Below are 22,216 nucleotides of genomic sequence, written 5' to 3'. Positions count from 1 at the left end.
TATAAGCGTAGAAAGGGGGGTCATATTCCCTAATATGAGTCGTATATAGGGGTTTTATCAAAGTTGTTCGCTCGCAAGTGGTGTCCCATTTTGTATATAGAGTGAATCCCCCAGGGCATGAACAATACTTTGCAAGAGAGAGAATTAGAGAACTTGAGAACAGCTGAGCCCCCCTCCAAAAGGCTTTTGTATTATAGCTTCTCCCATAAAGAGAGTCTTGGTACAAGACAAGCTTTGTGTTCCTTGAGACCATGATGGTGCAATGAAGATAGAGATCTTCATGTACGACATTATGCCCGAAACTTAGATAAATGAAAGAATTAACTTGTCCCCGGCCTCAGTCCCAAGACCTCAAACACCTTCAAAGGTAGAGAGAGCTAGCAGAGAATGAGGGTGGGGAAGAGGAAGAAGAAGTAACTTACGAGAAAGAAATAATCTCCTCACTTTTATTACTCTTGTAGCTTAGCATAGCATAGTAGCAAAGTAATGGAGATGAAGAAGATGGCAAGCTTGCATTTTGGAGCATGGATCTTGGTTGGATTTGCATTCCATAGCCAAAGGTAAAGGTGATGTTATTGTATTTGGGGATATAAATGCTCACACAAAAACATTGTAGCATGATACTCAACAATTTGATATGCCATACATTTCAAGGGAGTTGGAGGAAGTTCACTTTTATGATTGTACTTCAATGGATGAGAAAGAGCCGGATCGCTATGAAAGTTACTTTTACACATGTGTAATAGCATGGGTATGCTCATTGCCAATGGTGTATCTTTGTGGAGTGGAACTAATGGATTTACATGTAGAAAACATAATGGGGATAGTGTGGTTGACTATGTGCTACTCTCCGAAGCCATCATGTATCACATAAAGAGTTTTATGTTTGGCCAATGGACCCCGGAATCCGACCATCGGACCTTATGTATTGACCTTTCATGTGGAGAAGCAACTAAGCATGATAAGCTCAGCCAAAGGAAAGAGAAATTGTCACTATGTATGGATTTCAAACGTGCACCAATGTACATTGAAATGGTTGAGCAAAAGTTATGGATGACAAAGCTTCAATATGATGCACCATTGGAAACTAAATGGAAAGCTTTCAAGAAAGTTATTTGTTCTTGTGCCGAAGAATGCTTTGCCATAAAGCATCTCCATGGTATCAACAAAGATACATCACACAAAAGGTGTCATAATAACTAATATTTAATTCTCCTAAATTATTTTCTCATGTTAAACTGATCGTTTAATATGGGAAAGTACCAAGGGAGAAAAATCTAGAATATTGGTTAAGTTGGCAGACTAGCCAAAGTAGGGATCCAAAGGAGGGAAAATAGGGATCCAAAGGGAGGGGCATCTACAAAAGAGCAATGTGCAAACAATGGGCTTCAAAGACCCTAAGGTTCAGCCCATTAAGACTTCCAAAATGCTAAGGTTCCAAAATTCAAAGGTTAGGTCCAATGGTCAAAACCTAGAGCAAATTGGATGCTTGTGGGAAGACTCAAAAGTCTTCCCACATCCCTATCTTGGAGGGGACAAGCCTTTCTTGTAGGGGATGAGAGAGAAACACACACATACTCTAGCAAGCTCCCTTTACACAAAGGGAATAGGGGACACATGTCAGCCCCCTAGCCCAGTTGCCCCCAAGATGCATTCAATTCCTATTGGATGGCCATAGAGGTGGACCGATGAGAATTAGGCTAGAGTACATTTAGTTTAATTCATTTTAGAACACTTGATAAAATAACCAGTAGAAATTAAGCTCTCTAGAAGATTATTGGACAGTCTCCAAAGGGATCCAATGAACATTCAACAACCCAATGGCTTGCCTGATTCCTATTGGCCAAAAGACTAAGGGGTCCAATGAGAGTTTAATTGAATTAATTAAATACCTAAAGCTCTCACAAAAGGGAAAAGGGGGACACATGTCACAAGGCTATCACTTAGGCTTCTTAATTATCATTGGCTAAGCTTTGAAGGGTCCAATGGGGTGCCATCATGAGTAAAATGTAAGAGGGGCTGACCAAGGGAGAGAGAGAGGGGGGGCTGATTTTGGCAAGGCATTATCACACACACACACACACACACACACACACTCACACAATCTCGTGTGAAGCAAAGAAGACTTTCTCTCCTTCTCAAGCTTTAATAAAAAGCTCATCATCTACTCCAAGCTTGTGAGAAGGGAGGCCTACACCAACAAGTCTTGGCTTTGTGATGCAAATCCAACCAAGAGAAAGGCTCCAATGCATGCTCATCTCCTCTACCATGAAATTACTAAGCTATGCTAAGGTTTTATGAGTGATTATGTGAGGAGATATACTTCTTTCCCGTAAGAATACTCCTTCTTCCTCTCAATCTATTCTCATACCTTGCTAGCTCTCACCATCTTCAAAGGTGTGTGAGGTCTTGGGTGGTCTGAGATGTTACCATATACATGTGGTAGTGATGTGTGTAAACACACTAGGGCATTTTTCCCTCTTTAGGAGGTTTTTTCCCCCGTGCATTGTATATACGCCCATCACTCGAGGGCTATCTATCTTTCCATTGTACACTAAGTAACACACTCTCTATTGTGTGCCTTTAGCTTTCTTCATCTTCTCCAAGCTGTGTGCATTTCTCTGCAACCCTAATTCCAAAAATTGGTAGCAAAGAAGGTTACATCCTCTCGGGCTTAGTCGCCAACAGCTCCAGCACATGCCTGCTCATTTTCTCCAATTTTAGTGAGCTTTGGCGAGCGTTCGTAGGTCGACAAAAATTTTGGGTAATCTCATAGAGCTAAGTATGCTCAAATTTTTGATTCAAGCTTGTTTTGGCCTTCTTTTCCACTACAAGTAGTATTGTACAAGCTATTTTGTCATTTTGTGCAGAATTTTTGTCAGTGCCGTTTTTTGCATAACAGGTGCCTTACAGTCTTCTACGGTTTGTGCTATATAGCACGTGTTGTTCCCGCTTCGTTTCTCCTATTTTTGGGTAGTTTTCACATCAGGTGCAAGCTTTACCATGGTTAACAACAACACAGATGTGTTCAAGATGTTTGTTGCTGAGGACAGGTTGGATGGGGACAATTATCCTATGTGGGCTTATATGATGCAACATGTTCTTGTGTCAAAGGGCGTCTGGAACATTGTGCAGGGCATTGATGTACGTCTTGGTTTTGAGGATGTAGGCGATGTTGATGATGTTGCAGGTCTTGCTGTAAGGATTGCTGCTATCAGAGTTGTTTTGCCTACGACAGAACAAGCTCGTGGGATGTAAGGGATGCGCAAGCTCATGCATTGAGTGTGTTGTCTGTGAAGCGCACCATTGTTCCTCACATTCGTTCAACAAATCCTGCAAAACAGGCTTGGGATATTTTGGTTGGTCTTTATGCAAGTCACATTACCTCACATCGTGAATTGTTCACCTCTCTTGAGTTTGTCCCTCATGGGAATTCAGTCACTTGTGCCAACAATGCCTCTTATCCGATTTAGGGGGTTGGAAAGATTGTGCTTATTGCTACAAATGGTAGTTCTTTCACACTTGTTGATGCACTTTATGTACCTAGGATCAAGAAGAATCTTTTGTCTATATCCGCACTTGCTAGACTTGGACTTGTAGTCAAATTTGTGGATGACATATGTACAGTTCATGATCTCATTTTTGGTGATGAAATTGTTGCATTTGGCCTTTTGTGCCATGGGCTCTATAAGCTCACTTTGTATGACAAGTGTGGACAAAATTTTGCAAATGCAGTTACAGATTCAAGGGTTCGATGCAAAACTCTAGCATGCACGTTTTGGGCATCTGAATTTTGCCAGTTTGCTGCATCTGCAAAAATCTGATATGGTTGCTTCTTTGCCACCTCTTGAAGCACTTGTTGAACATGTAAGGCTGTATTTTGGGTAAAATGCAGCGTTCTAAGTTTCCAAAGGATAGTTCAATTAGGGCCACATGCAGATTGCAGCTTGTGCAAAGTGATGTTTGTGGGCCCATGCAAAATCCGTCCTTGGCCAATTACCTGTACTTCGTATTGATGATTACTCCAGGCATGCATGGGTATTTCCGCTTAAAGCAAAGTCCGAGTTTTTTATGTGCTTCAAAAAATTTCTGGCTATGGCTGAAAATGTATCGAAAAGTACTATGGGCACCCTCCGTTCCGATCGAGGGGGGGAGTATATGTCTCATGAATTTAATGCATTTCTGGCTACTTGTGGATAAAACACCAATGTACAGTGCCGTATACGCCTCAAAAAAATGGTATTGTTGAGAGGAAAAACAGGTCTCTTACGAAAATGGCAAGATGTATGGTCAAGAGTCAAGCTTTACCACATTCGTTTTGGCTTGAGACTGTCATGTGTGCCACTTATGTACTCAACAGCTGTCCTACAAAAGCGTTGCAATCTATGACTCCATATGAAGCATGGCATGATAGAAAGCCATCTATTGAGCACATGAGTGCTTTTGGCTGTTTGGCTTATGGTTTAGTGCCACAAGTGCAACACAAAAAAATTGGATGATAAGGCTGCTAAATGTATTTTTGTTGGTTATAGTGCTGAAAGCAAAGGTTACAGATTGTATCATCCACAAACAAAGTGTATTTTGGTTTCATGAGATGTAGTGTTTGTGGAAGATTCTGTTTAGCCCTTCCTGACATGTAGTAGAGACAATAATGTAAGCTCACATGACATTTATGACGCTTTGTTGCCTCTTTTCAATGGTGGAAGTTCGAATGTAAATTCCAATGAGGCAAATGTACAGCCTATGGGGGTTTCCAAAACTGTTATAGATCAGCCTATTATTGATGCAGATGTACTTGATGAGGAAAGGGCATGAACTCTCTCATTACGAGTGCCTCATCCTAAGCTTGATGATAGCCCTTTTTGGCGTGCCCAAAGGACAAAGGCTATAGCGTTGCCTTCTCTTTTTGCTGACTAAAATAGGAAAAAGGTTGAGTTGTATTTTTAAGCATTTTTTGATAGGCCAAAAATGTTGATTGGTTGAAATAAGATAGTGGGCACTCATTGAAATGAAGTGTGTAAATCTAATGATGGACATGTCTTGTGTTCTGAAATATGAAATGAATGCTCATATATCAAGGAAAAGATTTTGGGTTGCCGAATGCCTTTGAAAGCATGAATCGTTGACAGCCTTACATGTTAAATGATAAGCCTTAGAGGCTCCACAAATCCCAAGAGTCACCTTTTCATTTTGAAATTTGAGAAGTTCTTTTACCCACCTTTTCATTTTGAGAATTTCGTTCACCCCTTGAAACTTGTGGTAAAAGACTAAAGTTGTCATTTTTGTTAGTTAAAACTTTATGGAAGGAATTTATTCTTTATAGCTTTAATCTTTAAAGATTTTTTATTTTTATTTTTAGAGATTTTAAAGGTAAGTTTAGAACTTTTAAAGTAAGGTCTTCAATGATCCAATGAGGACCTAGATTTTTTCTTTTGTTAGAAGGTAAAACTTTAATTAAAGAAAGTGAAAATGTTACATGGATCCACATGTAGGGGGAGGGTCACCCCGAGACTCTAAAGTTTTAGGACTTAGAACTTTAAAGCTTTTAATGTGGGATTTACAACTTCCGGATCTATAGTTTTAAATTTGTAAAAAAGACTCTAGAGCTTAAAAATGTAGAATTTTTAAAGTGGGGTGTAGAGCATAGGGATCTAAAGCTTAGGGTGCAGAGCTTAAGGGTGCTTTTTCAATTCAATTCTCTGTGCTTATATTTTTTTTAAAAAGCTTAGAGATGTAGAGATTTTAAAGTGAAATCTAGCCTCAGATCAACGCCTAAAATTGACGCCTATTTTTTTTGTCAGGGGCTATTTTGCCTATCAAAACAAGTGATTTAAAAAAAACTCATGTCATTTGACATGCTAGAATCTCAAAATTGTCTGTCATTTTTTATATTTATATCTTTAAGTTAACGTTATATATGACAAATTATATAAGTTGATTGCATTACACAAAGCATATGAAAGGGGGCTTGAAAAATTTTATGTCAAACAGAAATTTTTATTATTCCTGGCAGGCGTGGTGATTTTATCACTTGTTAAAATCAATGTTACGTCATTTTGCATATTTTGCACGATGCAGACTTGATGATAGCCCTTTTTAAAATCAATGTTACTAGATTAGGAAAAGCTTGTATCTTATCAAACTGATCTTCTATTCATGACACAAGAAAATTATTCTTCACAACAATTTCTTTTAGTGCATTTACACTTGCAAATAGTAGATGCGGTGACATGCAAATAATAGCTTAAATAGAAAGTATTTTTTTCTCATTTTTTATAGTAAATGTGGTGAAGGTGTAAGAAATGATCGTGCACTGACCATTCCCGTTAATCATGGGCGACCGATGGAGGCCGGGAGCCCTGATTATGGGAATAGTCTGTGCACGACCATTCCCGGCCATCAATGGTCGTGGAAGAGGGGGGCCATCACCTAGCCTGCAAATGGGTGATAGTCACAAAGGCATAGGCAAATCCAATTTTCTGTGCGCTTGATGTGGCAAGCCCTGCATTAATCCATGCTCGTGCATTCCATTTGCTGAGGTGTCCGCAACAAGTGTGATTCTGCGTGCTGATTTGGGATGCAATTATTGGTCTGCAAGTCTCCATATTCCAAGTGTTGATTTGAATGACATCCACTGCTCGCTTATTAGATTCTGCAGGAGAAAGTACAAGGGTTGGACGGCTGCGATCAGCTGCCCCCCTCCCCATGACCTTGACGAGTATATATTTAACTACAAAAATAGAAAATGATCGAATGCACAACATAAATTCTAAAATACTTGCCAAAAGTTGACTACAAATTGGTTGAATGAAATAATGTATGATTTCCTTGGTTGGTTTGGTAAACCAGGTCTGCTGCTTCTGCTCACACTCGTGCAAGGACGAAAGGGTTTTTCCATGCTTCCCACCTCCCCACTGCGTGCACTTCAAGCATCATCTTTCAGGTTGCAAAGATAGAAGTTGATTCTTGAAGCTGGCGGCATAGATAGATAGATAGAGAGAGAGAGAGAGAGAGAGAGAGAGAGAGAGAGAGAGAGAGAGAGAGAGAGAGAGAGAGAGAGAGAGAGAGAGAGAGAGATGTTCTTTTAACTCCATGGCAACCCCCCCCCCCCCCCCCCCCCCCCCCCCCCCGCCCCCCCCCACACACACACATACACACATACACACACACACACACACACTATGCTCACCCGTCTTGTGCATCCTCTCCACCTCAGGTGTGTGTGTGTGTGTGTGTGTGTGTGTGTGTGTGTGAGAGAGAGAGAGAGAGAGAGAGAGAGAGAGAGAGAGAGAGAGAGAGAGAGAGAGAGAGAGAGAAGATAAGCATTGCCAACGTCTCGCCTTCTCACAACCTTCCATGAATCACTGTATTCCCACCCTTCCTCTCACACATAGAGGACAATGAAGACAAATATGTCTTGATTCTCCTCTTCTTTTCTTTTTCTTTAAATAGTGATGCCTATTTTGTGTACATACCATACATACCACCAGACATACTAGCAGCTTCTCTAATGGGTCCATTCTCTTCTCATTAATTAATTATGCCTTCAGATTCGATGAGGATCTACGAAACCTAAGAATTCCTAAGAAAAGTCTCTTGTCGTCATGATCACACCACACCTGTGCCCATGTGTGTTCTTGTCGCCATCATCACCCCCATGCTTGCCATGGCTGGCTCTGCATGTGGCTTGCCGCCATTTTCTTCCGTTTTCTCCATTGCCTACACGTGCCATGCCTATCTCTCGGTCCCTCATATCTCTCTCCCCTTCACCTGCGATATTCCCTTCTATTTCTTATAGAGTTTGCAAACGTATGCTCCATCACCATGCAACACCCCATCGTGGTCTGCCTTGCTCTCTTGCTGTGTCTGCCTTTGGCACCAGTACATGGCACCGCTATTCTTATCCCATCCAGGCAAGTAGCAACGATAGCCCCATGAGTTAATGTGTGTGTGTGTGTGTGTGTGTGTGTGTGTGTGTGAGAGAGAGAGAGAGAGAGAGAGAGAGAGAGAGAGAGAGAGAGAGAGAGAGAGAGAGAGAGAGAGAGAGAGAGAGAGGCCTATAGGCTTGCTAGCACTGTTGCCTCAGCAACCTCACATACAGCTCTAATCCCCATCTGATGCTCTTACTCATAGCATTCTTGCAGTGCCATGCTCGAGTGTGGGATGATCACCGACACGCCCTCTCACGCACTTCACATATGATTCTCCTGCTATTTAACGCACTCTTACTTAATAGTCACCATCAAATTTAAGAATTTGAAGACAAAATAACCATTTTCATCCATTTTATAGCTTGAGTTGAGCTCGCCATCCCCGCCACTACGCTCTGCTCCTTGAGTTCCCCTACCCTCACCATGGCTTGCATGATCAAATGAAGACACTACTCAAACTACGGGCTCCACAAGAGCCAAAGGCAGCCATTTCTCGTTCTCTCTTCTCATGCACCCAACATGCTCCAGTCTCCTACCTGCAGACAAACGACACAAACACACACACACACACACACATTCCCTGCATTGTTGCCACCCTCCCATGCTATGTCTGCTCTTTGTGTTCTTGCCTTGTCTTAAAAAAATCATCGTCGTTCAATCTCGCTCCTAACGCCACATCTTCAACCCCCTCCCATGAATTTCTACAGCCTCCAGCTCGTGCTTCTCACGTCTGCGAGTTTCCCTTGCCTTCCCTCGTCACTATATGGCACGGCTCTGGGTCAGAGGGGATCTTGGGCCTAAATTTGGGGGCGCGAGGCGGCTTTTATCTCCGTCGTTGGATCACGAAGTGAACTAGGGGTGGGTGAACTGGGGAGAACTAAGGGTGAACTAACGGTGAACTAGGGGCAGATAAGCTAGGGGTGGGTGAACTAAGGGTGAACTAGGGGCGCCTAAACCAGGGTATGATCATGTGCCATGCCAACATGGATAGTGATGCGCGCTAGCGTGGTGGTAGGGCATTCGTGTGGCAACCAAGACGTCCCAGGTTCAACCCACACTCCGCGAGGCGGGTGAAGTAGGGGTGAACTAGGGAGGTGAACTGGGAGTGAACTGGGAGTGACCTCGGGGCGCCATTTTTGCCCCGAGTTCACCCCTAATTCATCCCGAGTTCACCCCCACTTCACTGCATGATCTGACGATCGAGATTAAAGCCGCCTCGCGCCCCCAAATTTGGGCCCTAGATCCCCCCTGACCAGAGTCGTGCCATATAGTGACGAGGCTTGCCTTCCCCAGCTTCGAGGCTGTTAGGTACGACTCGCAGGGCAGGCTTTGGAGATGAATTGCTTTTTTAGAGCCAAGTGATCTCAATTGTAAAACAGGAATAAAGATTAAAAAATCTTGAACAATCCAATCAACATAGGCACAGGGTATTTTGGGAATTCTTGAAATTTGAAGGGAATTTTCCTGTAAAAAAAAATGTCTCCCTATTTTTCTCTCTGTTTTCGCTTTGCCATGTGTCATCTCTCTCTCTCTCTCTCTCTCTCTCTCTCTCTCTCCCCCCGCCTCCCCCCCAACCCACACGTTGAGATCCCCGACTTTTCTTTTGATGTCAAAGAGGGTATCTTCTCTAACTCAACCCAAAAGTAAAATTGGATGGACCTACGACACATATATGGATAGTATATTGGCATCAACTAATTAAAAACCCATTTTTAAACTAGATACCTATAAATATTATAAACACTCCCCCAACGCACCCTTGCTCCCCTACTCCTCTACAGCGCATCCACCCTCGCTCGACCTGCCTCGAACCCCCTGCCAGCTGCTTCTTCTGTAGAACCCCCCCCCCCCCCGCGGGTGCACCTGCCTCCCTCGCCTCGACCACACGCCCCCTTGCTTCCTCGTCCCTCTGTTAAGCCTGCGCATCAACAGTCTATAAAGAGACGTGCCCTGCGAGGAGAGAGAGAGAGAGAGAGAGAGAGAGAGAGAGAGAGAGAGATCTTGCCGAGACGAGCTCGCCATGCTGCAACACACAGAGTGAGTTGCCTGCAGTTCGCCCCTTGCTGGGCCCCTGCTGCACTCCTACTCGCAGCCAACTGAGAGAGTGCATCGAGGCCCGAGGACATAAGAGGAGAGGGGGTCTGTTAGTACACACTCCAGAACCTTCTAGAGCTACAAGGGGAAAGAGTCGGTGGACAGAGAGGCAGGTAGAGTGCGCACATGTACCAACAACGAAGAGAGGTAGGGTGAAGGTGTTCGAGTGCCAATCGGTCGGGGAACGCGCACATGCCTTGTGATGCCTGCCGTTTTAGTAACAGAACTGAAGAGAGACTCTGTCAGCAGCGTGCAGAGTTCTCGGATCAATCAATACTGTTCCTGCCACTCAAACGGCTACCATCGGCACTGAACATGAAGGCGGACTTGGTGCCATGCCGATTGCCGGAGGTGAAGAAGCGTTACATTAGTGCAGGGGTGTGGTGGGCGGTGGGCGGTGGGCTCACTATGGTTTTCCATCGGAAGCTACTACCGACAGCGTGCATGTGCGCAGGCTAAGAGAGAGGGGGTCGCCGCAGTCGTCGATGGGCGAGAATGCACGAATCTATATGGTGCACTCTCATTTATTTTACATAGAATGTGTAGCAGATGTTTTCGCTTTCCTTTCTCTTAGCATGGCACAGAGCAAGCAAAACTCATAGTCACCGATCAAATTCGAACTCTAATGCTCACATACACTAACAACGTCCTCTAACCAGCCCCACCAGCTGGTGACATCATCAGTGAGGTAGCTCTTTAATATTTAAAAGAATTTGTCATGGCTTTCCTTGTTACTATTTGACACCTCTTTTTGGGAGGTGGGATCAATGGCTCGTGATCACCGGTTGATTGTGACTGTTGGATTGCCTAAGGAATGCAAAAGATTCTCATGTTTCAAGATTTGGGGCTTGAACCTGCTACCCTCTCTCCCACGGAATTGACTCTAACCACTAGGCTATCGTGTGTTTGTTGGAAGGTATATGTGTGATAAGTTTATAGATCAGGGCGTTGCGGACAAGTTTACACACCTACTTCACACCGAGTTCAAATTGAGTTCACACCAAAGTTGGTGTGGTGTGCAGACCCTCCCAAGTTCACACCAAGCTCACACTTTGTTCACGTCGAGTTCACACCAAATTCGGTGTGGTGCCCATACCTGCCGAGTTTACTCTTAGTTCACACCTAGTTCAAATGATGATCGGACGGCCCAGATTGCACCCGCCTAGTGATGCCTAATGTGGGCCATTGATCCCACCTCCCTAGGAAGGTGTCAATCAATGACGATGCATGGCTTCCCTCTGTAGAGTCTACACGGAGATAGTGTTCCTTGAGTCCCTACTTGTGCGACACCTGCATCCTTTCTCCTTTTGTTGCTCGTATTTCGCTCCCCGCTAGATGCTGACAACCGTTTCTTTTAATATCAAAGAGCGCATATCCTAAGATTCGTGTAATGAAATGAACTTTTTAGGCACCCAATACCTGGGTCTATCTTACACTCCATTAATTAATTAGTATGGGAGATTCCCTCTGTTTGTTTTTAGAATGCAAAGTCCCAAGCCTCTGCCTTTGCTCTTGCGCTCTCCAAACCCGCGTCGCCCATCCGCAACCTCCCTCTGTGTGATGTCACCTAGCTCACCTCGTCATTCCGTTGCGCCCTCTCTCTCTCTCTCTCTCTCTCTCTCTCTCTCTCTCTCTCTCTCTCTCATAGACACACACACACACACACACACACGAATGACATCCACTGCGCAGTGCGGAATCTGTTCTCTATTAAGCATGCGCATATTCCCTACTGAAAGGTAGCATTAACCTGCGTCATTTGTCGTGTATGGTTGAGGAAGATTGCGATGAACTACAGTTAGAGCAACCATTGGAGAGAGAGAGAGAGAGAGAGAGAGAGAGAGAGAGAGAGACCCTATCCTGCGCTCTGTTTATATCCTGCAATTGCCTCGCACTTCTCTCCTGCCCGTATGGCACCCAGGCCTTCGTTGGACTGGACCTTGAGAAGGCAGAGACGTCGCCTACGCCCTCAACACCGAAAATGCTCAAAACTTTTTGGATCTCTCTCTCTTCCTCTCTCTCTCCCTCCGCCACATGCCAGCTGCAACCACTCACTCACTGATTTTTTCGCACTCCCTTTCTTTTCCATTTCAACCCCAAAGGCATCACCCAAGATTCCTCTTAAAACAAATACAAAAAAGATCGTTTAGACATATCTACTCATATCTACATCTACTGGGTCTTTCTTGGATCCATGAATTAATTTCCCATGAAGATTCCTTCCATTCCTTAACTTTTAAAACGCGGAGCTCAGTTGGAGCCGATGCACATGCTCTATTCCTCGCCCTACCCCATTGCATCCTCCTTCCCCTGCTCGGCTGTGAGCGTCGCCTCTTCAAAATTCGGCATTGTCAGTATCGTACGACCTGTGCAATGCCTCCCCCTCCTCCCAAATCGCTTGCAAAGAGAGCTCTCTCTCTCTCTCTCTCTCTCTCTCTCTCTCTCTCTCTCTCTCTCTCTCTCTCTCGGTGCATTTTTGCCTACACATGGGATCCATCATCCTTGGGAAAGGAGCAGCAGCTCACACATCCCACGTGTCTCCATCGCCACCTCATGTCTGTCCGGGCACCTCTGACTCGCCATCGCTAGCCCCTACCGTGCCTGCCTCTCCATCATCCGCTCATGCACCGACGCCTTCACCTCTGCTATCATCCACTCAACCTACCCATTGTTTCTTCCCCCTCTGCACGAGTCATTTACTTCTCAAACGATCGTCTGTGCCATGCTATTGATGCAATCCACCACCTCCATGGAACCAGAGTGGGTCCACTCCACCCTACAGAAGAGAGAGAGAGAGAGAGAGAGAGAGAGAGAGAGAGAGAGAGAGAGAGAGAGAGAGAGAGAGGCTGGTGCTACAACGCTGAAGAAACAACCTTTGCGAGTGTTGGCTCTGTACGCCGCATCCACCTGACACACTCCACCCAAAAAATCTACCTCCCACTCTCCTCCACGTATGACTTTCCCTATTTGTCCCTTCAAACTTTCAAAGTCATGGCAGCATCTACGCTTTTCCTCTTCAATCCCCAAAGTAGCATCTTCTTCGATTCCCTCTAAAAAGAAATGAAAAAGTCGTTTTGGCCACCTACTGGATGCCTGCATGAATAATGGCCTTCAAAGGTAAATACCATAATCACTCTTGTTAGTCTTCATCGTCAATGCTTCTATTTTTCCTTAAATTGCTATTTGCAAGAAACAATAAAATGGATACATGCATGAATTAATGGCCTCCAAAAGTAATAACCATAATCCTTGTAACATGATCCTCATAACTGTCAAAGTCCAGGGTCAGGGGGCTCAACATCTTGGCCCTCCATCTAGTGTCTATTAAAATCCATAATTGACACTAAATCGAGGGACATGATGCTCCATCACACTTGATCCTCTCAGCTACAACACAATCAACTATGACAGTGAAAACCTACACACAGACTATCACCAACTGCACACAACTGCTGACACATCAGCACCCAAAACATCAACCTAGGGCAGACTAATCAACAAGCATAATTTCAATCTAGTGTTGACACATCAGCAAGAAAAATTTCAATCTAATGTTGACACATTAGCAAGTAGAATTTCAACCTACTGCCCTTGTAGTTGGCTACTCATACCCTTGTGGTTCACTGCTGCTGAAGTCAGAAAGACGTTTCCTATAACCAATTCTATCGATGGACAAAGTGCTACTACATATGTCACATTGCACAACCTATTGTGCTATAGCCTATACATTCGCCTATACATTCCCTTTTGTAGCAATATTATTACAGCAAGAGAGAAAAGGTTTGAAAACATAACATCAATTTCCATTAACAAACTTAAACCAGAAAAACAAACTTGATCATAGTTCTTAGCAACGCAACTACTACTTATCAAAGCTACAAACTTCCCAACATTCCAACTACTTCTCCAAAGGTACAAAGGGCATATTTTCCTTCCCAACATACACATTAACAACACAATTTGACATGTTGCACACTAGAAACACCGACACGGGAGGATACTCCAATACCTAGAGCTCTAGCTAGCTTATGCGGAAGCTCATACAGAAGTCTCTCATGAAAAGGAATTTCTTTCCCTATTCTGTAGTAGGTAATAAAAGGCACACTTGGCTTCAAATGACCACCACATAAACCAGCAATAGCAGTTGAACATCCTTTACCAGTTGAACCAGCAATACCAGTTGAACATCCTTTACCAACTGAACCAATATTACCAGTTGAAGCATAAGAACCACAACCAGAACTGCCAACATCAATTGACACATCACCACTAGAAGTAGTACAAACACCAGCAAACCCTGCTGATAACCCTCCAATAGAACCAACACAAACTGAAGAAACATGTCCACCAACACCAACAACAGCAACCTGTCAACCAACAACAACAAATTCTTACTTCTTTAATCCACGAGCACCACCACCTGACCCCATAACAAAAACCATAAAACCAATTAGAATACCAACACCGGCAATCATCAACTTATGATAACACACCAATGCACAACCTTCGATATTCCGACAGAAGTCCGAGAGCTTTTTCTCCAAAAATTGTGGGTAGTTCTTTAGTCTTCCACACACATCAAAAGGTTGAGACATAATATCCTGCGTAGCATCCATGCGCACCTCACTTGACAGGTCATACTTCTCATATGACGTAGGACGCTTATGTCCTGTCACCATCATTCCAACCTCACGAGGCACCTGCCCAAGACTCATTCGAGTCACACAAGTGATTTGTAAGCTCTTATTTCTAAAATTTCCACCAACTCCTCGCCAATTGACTTCACAATATTGCTCAACACCTTCACCAACACTCTGTTACGACTATACCAAATCTACAAGAAATTTAATAATTGATAATTGACTAAAAAAATATTAACAATTGCACACCAAAAATGGAAACCAAAAAACTTATTACAATGTGCATGCAAGGAGAGTTAATTGGCTACAAAAACAATCCAACAGATTCTTATCACCCTCAATAATACATGGCATGTGACGCATCAGCTGATCAAACGTCAATACAACATCATCATCACGACGAACAATAACAACAAGTCAAAAGTTCTCCAACTAAAAATGCATCAGTCAACCTTATAATTACTGATAGCACGCTCACAAAACCTGCAAGCACAAAAAAACTCAACTAAAAAACTTATCCCTACAAGCCTAAAACTGACAAACCAGCTTAACATAATATCCAAGCTCATTTTTATCACGCGAGGACATCATCCTCTCAAGCATATAGAGCTGTAAACCACCCCTAATTGAGAAATGCAGCATGCAAAAGTAAGCAAATCTCATTTGATAGCCACAACCATGTTGGACACTGAAATCAACATCCTGAAGAATCTGTTGTTTGCTGCAAACTAACACCAATCAATGGATTTTTTTCCTCTCCTTAGACTCCGGGAGCAACCGACCTTCACATCGCATCCAACATAGCGTTTTGAGTCGATTTAAAGATAGGATTCCGTACAATATCAAATGGCACTTCAACAATACCAGTTGCAGCAACTCTCAAATCCTACTCCTTTTCTACCATTCTACCACAGCACCGCAACATTCCCATCAATGTGTCTGAGAGAAATAAGCCACCACCCTATTTACACACCACAACAAAAAACCTAGCAAGCATTTCATTTAGCTGATGAAGATCCAGCTTCTCAAGAGGAGTATCACAATCCTCACCAGATATTCTCCTCCATGCATCAAACTTATGTGCCCAATTATCCTTGTGATTTGTGGCCCCACTATCCCTAGCACTCAACAACCCCTCCGCAAGGTCGCTGTTACCAACAAGAAAACCTGCTGCCAGCTTCGACATCCAGTATAGTTAGACCACCAACATCACAACCTTCAACCACACTATGAAGTACAACACCTGCACAAAGCAAAAAACACAAATTTACAAAGAAAACAGGATGCACACATTGCGACCAACAAAGAATCAGTAGAAACCTCCAGATCTACATAATCCTAAGCAAACCTACTTACATGCATATTCTACAATCACTAACAATAACATGCATGCACAAAGAAATGTTAATAAATACCTGCAGATCTTGCATCACAACCAAAACCTCCGTTTGTTGTAGAAGGTCAAATTTCTCCATCAATTGATACAAATCCGAGGTTTGTACAAGAACCCCGAAATCTGATATCTGTTGCTACAGAAGCCCGAAATTCAAGATCTGTTGAAGAACCCCCAATTTTTTTCCAGCAGGTATTGTACAAACACCAATCTCTGTATGTATTGCAAAAGCCCCAATTTCTTCATTTGCCCCAAGTTCTATGACTGCTCCAAAACCTCCTCCATCTGTAGCCTCATTAGGTGGACAAGAACCGTTACCCCCATGAAATGCACCACCCCCAAGCTGCAGACCAACTTCATGACACCCAGATGCACCTCCTCCAACACCCTCATCAACATCAGGTAGAAGAAAAAAGCTCGGTTGTGAACTCATTCCAAGCCCTCCCTTCGAACAAAGACAGTATACTCTCTGAAATAACGGTGATTTTTACCCCACAAAAAACCTTCCAAAACGTTACACACTCCTTTTCCAAAATGGCTGCCCGCAAACAAACTTCCTATGGAATTCAACCCCTCAGAACACCACCTCTCAAGAACCTAAAATCCATACGTGTCCTAGGCAAAGCCACAACACTCTTCCCTATACACATAAAACCCTAAGCAGCGTGCAATGAAACTGAAGTCGAAAACCTACACACAGAACACCTGCACAAACCCTAGGAGAAGAATGCGACATAGAAAATGCTAGGCACATAAGAAAAACATAGCTCTACAACTTGCAACCATGCAACTCAAACACCAATCACCATTGACCTCTCGTCGCGAAGTCTAACGGCCCCCTTCTCCCAGACCTTTGATGGACGAGAAAGGACTTCAAGTATCCTTTTCCAAAAAATAATTGCTCCCACATGGCTCCCAACAAACGCCAGTCGTCACATGATCGCAATTATTTTTGGGAAAGGACACTTATGGTCCTTTCCCTACCCCATAATTGTCTTACTTTCGTTCGATTCTATGCATGTTTTTAAGGAAGCTCACACAAAGTATTCCCATCATATATTAATGGTACTAGTAAAATGGCGCCGCCTTTGGCGGCGGCATGGTCCCTCTTACCCACAAAAGAAGATCAAGAAAATTTCTCTCTCTCTCTCTCTCTCTCTCTCTCTCTCTCTCTCTCTCTCTCTCTCTCTCTCTCTCTCCCCCCCCCCCCCTTCAACAAAAAACGCAGCCGTTTTTTGACCTAGTAGACAACAATTCACTCTTTTGATTGTAACTTCTTCATCCGAACTTCAATTTAAGTGATATATAGCCTCAATCGAAGAGCACAACGCCCTCTATGCATTGATGTAAAGACATAAAATTTTCAGAGTTATGGAAGGCATTTCTATAGCAGCATTTCCAAAGTGAACAGGTTCAAGAAAGCTGAATCTCATCTCTCTTCCGGCACTCGCAAGGGTTCTTCTTCTTTAACAAGGTCCAACAAGGTCCAAAACCATTGTGGAAAATGATCCAAAATCTCCTGAGTGTGGAGATAGCAACACAACCACCCAACCAACGACATCGAAAACCATGATCATGGCATACTTGGTATCGTTGCAAGAGACTGTAAACAAAGAAGGTGAAGACTTACAATTACTTGCAATGGAGAATAGCACGTTAAGGGTACTTTTGGTTGAGAATGAGAATCTCAAGAGGACACTTGCGATGCAAACAACACGTTTGATGCAACTTGAAGAGGAAGTCAAGGAATGCAAACGCTCTCTTGTGTACTTGAATGCTTTGAAGGAGCGCATGAGCAAAGTAGAGCATGGCCATGTATTGAAAGAGGAGAAGTTTGACACCATGAGCCGGGATGTATGCGACATGAAAAATGGATGGGCAGAAACAAGTCTTGGGCTGATGTATGTGGTAACTATGTGGTTCCTAATTCCTCACTCATGCAAGCTATGGTTCAAACAAAGAATGTTGAGAATGTGGATGTGGAGGAGTTGAAGGAACGAGAGCGACGTTCCAAAAACATTCTTATTTGTGGAATTCCTGAAGAGAAGTTAGAGACACCTCCTTCTCTTGCCATTGTTATTGAAGATTTCTTCAAAACCCACTTTGGCATGTTCGGAGTTATGGTCTATGGAGCACATAGAGTGGGGAAGCAAGGAGCTCCTCGCTCGGGAGAACGGCCAATTGTATGCATTATGCCATATGAGACCAAAAAAATATTATCCTTGATAATAGTTGGATCTATTTGAGAGATACAAAATGTTTTGTATGTGAAGATCGTTATATTAAGCAACAAAATATGCGTCGCAAGGCATATGGTGAAAGGAATAAGAAAAAAAAGGAGATCTCTCACGAAGAAAATAGACCCAAGGAGGAGGCAAGTCCCTCGAGAAAATAGAGATGCATGACCTATGAGACCGAGTTACAATTGAAAATATGCGGATACCCATGGAATGTGGGGATTGGCACTGACAAAGTAACAAGCAAAGCCGATGTTGTACTTCTTGTTGAAACTTGGGAGCATGATAGACAAAGGATTAATGGCTTGGAGGATTACAATGTACATTGATTGATGTGGTCAAAGAGTCTCAAGAAACAAAGAGGGAAAGGAGGGGTAGCATATATAGTTAAGAAAGGATTGGAATATTTTGTATTAATTACAATGTACGTTCATTGATGTGGTCAAAGAGTCTCAAGCAACGAAGAGGGAAAGGAGGGGTAGCATGTATAGTTAAGAAAGGATTGGAAGATTTTTTATTAAATATGAAAGATGACAAGTACAAATGTTATGTATGGCTGAAAATTATGACACCAAAAAGAGCATCCTTTTATGCTTCCATGGATAGAGATCATCCATTTTCTAATTTAGAAGAGGACATTACTTATTTCAAAGGTAAAGGTGATGTTATTGTATTTGAAGGTATAAATGCTCGCACAAAAACATTGTAGCATGATACTCAACAATTTGATATGCCATACATTTCAAGGGAGTTGGAGGAAGTTCACTTTTATGATTGTACTTCAGTGGATGAGAAAGACCCGGATCGCTATGAAAGTTACTTTTACACAAGTGTAATAGCACGGGTATGATCATTGCCAATGGTGTATCTTTATGGAGTGGAAATAATGGATTTACATGTAGAAAACATAATGGGGATAGTGTGGTTGACTATGTGCTACTCTCCGAAGCCATCATGTATCACATAAAGAGTTTTATGTTTGGCCAATGGACCCCGGAATCCGACCATGGGACCTTATGTATTGACCTTTCATGTGGAGAAGCAACTAAGCATGATAATCTCAGCCAAAGGAAAGAGAATTTGTCACTATGTATGGATTTCAAACGGGCACCAATGTACATTGAAATGGTTGAGCAAAATTTTGGTTTCATGAGATATAGTGTTTGTGAAAGATTCTATTTAGCCCTTCTTGACATGAACTAGAGACAATAATGTAAGCTTACAGGACATTTATGACTCTTTGTTGCCTCTTTTCAATGGTGGAAGTTTGAATGCAAATTCCAATGAGGCAAATGTATAGCCTATGGGGGTTTCCAAAAATGTTATAGATCATCCTATTATTGATGTAGATGTACATGATGTACTTGATGCAGATGTACATGATGTACTTGATACAGATGTACTGGTGCACACTTTGTGTGATAGTAAATTGGATGCACCTTTGTCTAGTCGTACTCGGTCAAGCTCTCTCTATGCATCTTATGCATCAGATTGTTATGCTTTGGCTGTGTCTAGCTTACATGATGTTGAGGAGCCTCTATCTTTTGATGAAGCACAAAATTCAAAAAATTGGATGGCTGCCATGCAATCTGAATATGATGCACTTATAAAAAATGACACATGGACTTTATGTGACTTGCCTCCTGGCAAAGAGGCCATTGGTACAAAGTGGATTTACAAGTTGAAACGCAAGTCCGATGGTAAGATCAATCGCCATAAGGATCGACTTGTTGCAAAGGGTTATGCACAACAAAAAGGCATAGATTATGAAGAGACTTTTGCTCCCATTTGTTGTATGACTATTGTGCATTTTCTATGTGCATTGGCAGCTCATTTTGGTTGGGATGTACATCAATCAGACATTGTTACTGCTTTCTTGAATGGTGACATATTTGAGGAAGTTTATGTAACACAGCCTTGCATTTTTGTCAAGAAAGGACAAGAGGACAAAATGTGCAAATGTAACAAGGATTTGTATGGGTTGAAGCAATCTCCTCGTGCTTGGTATGAGAAAGCTGACACTCATTTGGTCAAACAAGGCTTTTGTAATAACAATCCAACAAAAAGAACATTGTATGTAAAGCGTGAGGGTGACGCACTTCTCATTGTGGTTCTTTATGTAGATGATTTGCTGATCACTAGACCAAATGAGAGACATATTGTTGAATTTAAGGCTGATTTGAATGCTACTTTCAAGATGAAAGATTTGGGGCTGTTGCATCATTACTTGGGCATATACTTTAAGCAGTGTGATGGTGGTATTGCCTAGTGTCAGAAAAGTTACATAGAGACATTGCTATGTAAGTTTGGACTTGAGGATTGCAAACCTATTGCCACTCCCAGGGAAATGGGTTTAAAATTGAGTCTTCATGACGCTGGCAATCCAGCTGATGTCACTCTTTACCAAAATGCTGTTGGAGGCCTCATTTATGTATGCAACACGAGGCCGGATATTCAGTTTGTAGTTTCACAGATCAACAGATTTATGCATAGCCCAGGGTCTAAGCATTAGCAGGCTATCAAGAGGATTTTTTGCTACCTTAGTGGCACTTTACATCTTGGCTTTTTTAATCCCAAAGGAGGATCATTGCCACCAGACTTACATGCTTTTTCGGACTCAGATTGGGCTGGTTGTTTTAAGACACAAGTGTCCACAAGTGGTTTTTGTTTCATGCTTGGTAGTTCATGTATATCATGGTTGAGCAAGAACCAGCCTACTCTCGCCCCTTCGAGTTGTGAGGCTGAGTACAGGGCAGTCTTCACAGCTACGATTGAGTGTGTATGGCTCAGATGCCTTATGGCTGATTTGGGTGTTAGACAGGACACTACCAACACTATCTACACTGACAGTCAGAGCGCATTGGCAATTGCGAGGAACTCATTTTTCCATGCTCGCACAAAGCACATTGAGATGCATTATCACTATGTCAGGGAGAGGCTCTCAGCAGGAGAGATCAGCTTGGCTTATGTGCCAACACAGGACAACCTTGCAGATCTTTTCACAAAGGCATTTTCTCGTGAGAAGATCAAAGCTTTCCGCAAAGCTTTAGGCTTACTCCTCTTTGTGGACTGATCATGTCCTTATGGCATGGAACTTCCCTTTACTCATGTGCCGCTCTTGTTCACCGCATCACTCTAGGGGGGATTTGTTACCATATACATGTGGTAGTGATGTGTGTGAACACACTAGGACTGCCGGGGCATTTTTTCCCTCTTTAGGAGGTTTTTCCCCCCGTGTATTGTATATACACCCATCACTCTATGGCTATCTATCTTTCCATTGCACACTAAGTAAGACACTCTCTATTGTGTGCCTTGAGCTTCCTTTGTCTTCTCCAAGCTGTGTGCATTTCTCTGCAACCCTAATTCCAACATGAGACCGTGAGGGAATTGATGTTGTGTTTTATAAGTGTGTGCATGGTTCTTGAAGCTTCCATCTTCATTGCACGAGAAAGTTATTGAAGGAACACAAAGTATTGTATTGTAAAATATCTCCACTAATGGGGGAAACCTATGATACAAAGCATTTTGGAGGGGGAACCGGCTCCATGTAAATCCGGTCCTCAATTGTTGTCAATAGCTTAATTTCTCTCTCTTTTGAAGTATTGTTCATGACTATCTAACTAGGTGTCATGTTTTTTGTTGCTCTCTCCATCCAAGCACTCTTGCTATGCTCATTAGGAATCTATTCTAATGAAATGCTCACTATGTTTATGTTATTTTCTGCTACACACAAGTTACTAAGCCATTAAATGTTACATTGGTATCAAAGCACAAGGTTTCCCTTTTCTTGCTCAAGAAGGGAGGTCATCAAGCTAGCTATAAATGGTTGGTATTATTAATTACAATTGAGTTAGTAGAATGGGGATTTTCAGTCTTGCAGTGCACCTGCTTCATGCAAATAATAGGGCACCACCGTTG

General features: G+C 42.8%; 2 pseudogenes; both read right to left on the bottom strand.

Annotated features, from left to right (window-relative positions):
- Positions 1-13,923: 13,923 nt before the first annotated feature.
- Positions 13,924-14,740, bottom strand: LOC147427017 (uncharacterized; annotated as a pseudogene).
- A 198-nt stretch (positions 14,741-14,938) lies between these two features.
- On the bottom strand, positions 14,939-16,708 carry LOC147427016 (uncharacterized; annotated as a pseudogene).
- Positions 16,709-22,216: the final 5,508 nt, after the last annotated feature.

This window comes from Adiantum capillus-veneris, chromosome 24 (assembly GCF_014529385.1).
Source record: "Adiantum capillus-veneris isolate H3 chromosome 24, ASM1452938v2, whole genome shotgun sequence".
Taxonomy (NCBI): domain Eukaryota; kingdom Viridiplantae; phylum Streptophyta; class Polypodiopsida; order Polypodiales; family Pteridaceae; genus Adiantum; species Adiantum capillus-veneris.
Note: the sequence above shows the minus strand (reverse complement) of the source record. Positions and strands in the feature narration are given on the sequence as shown.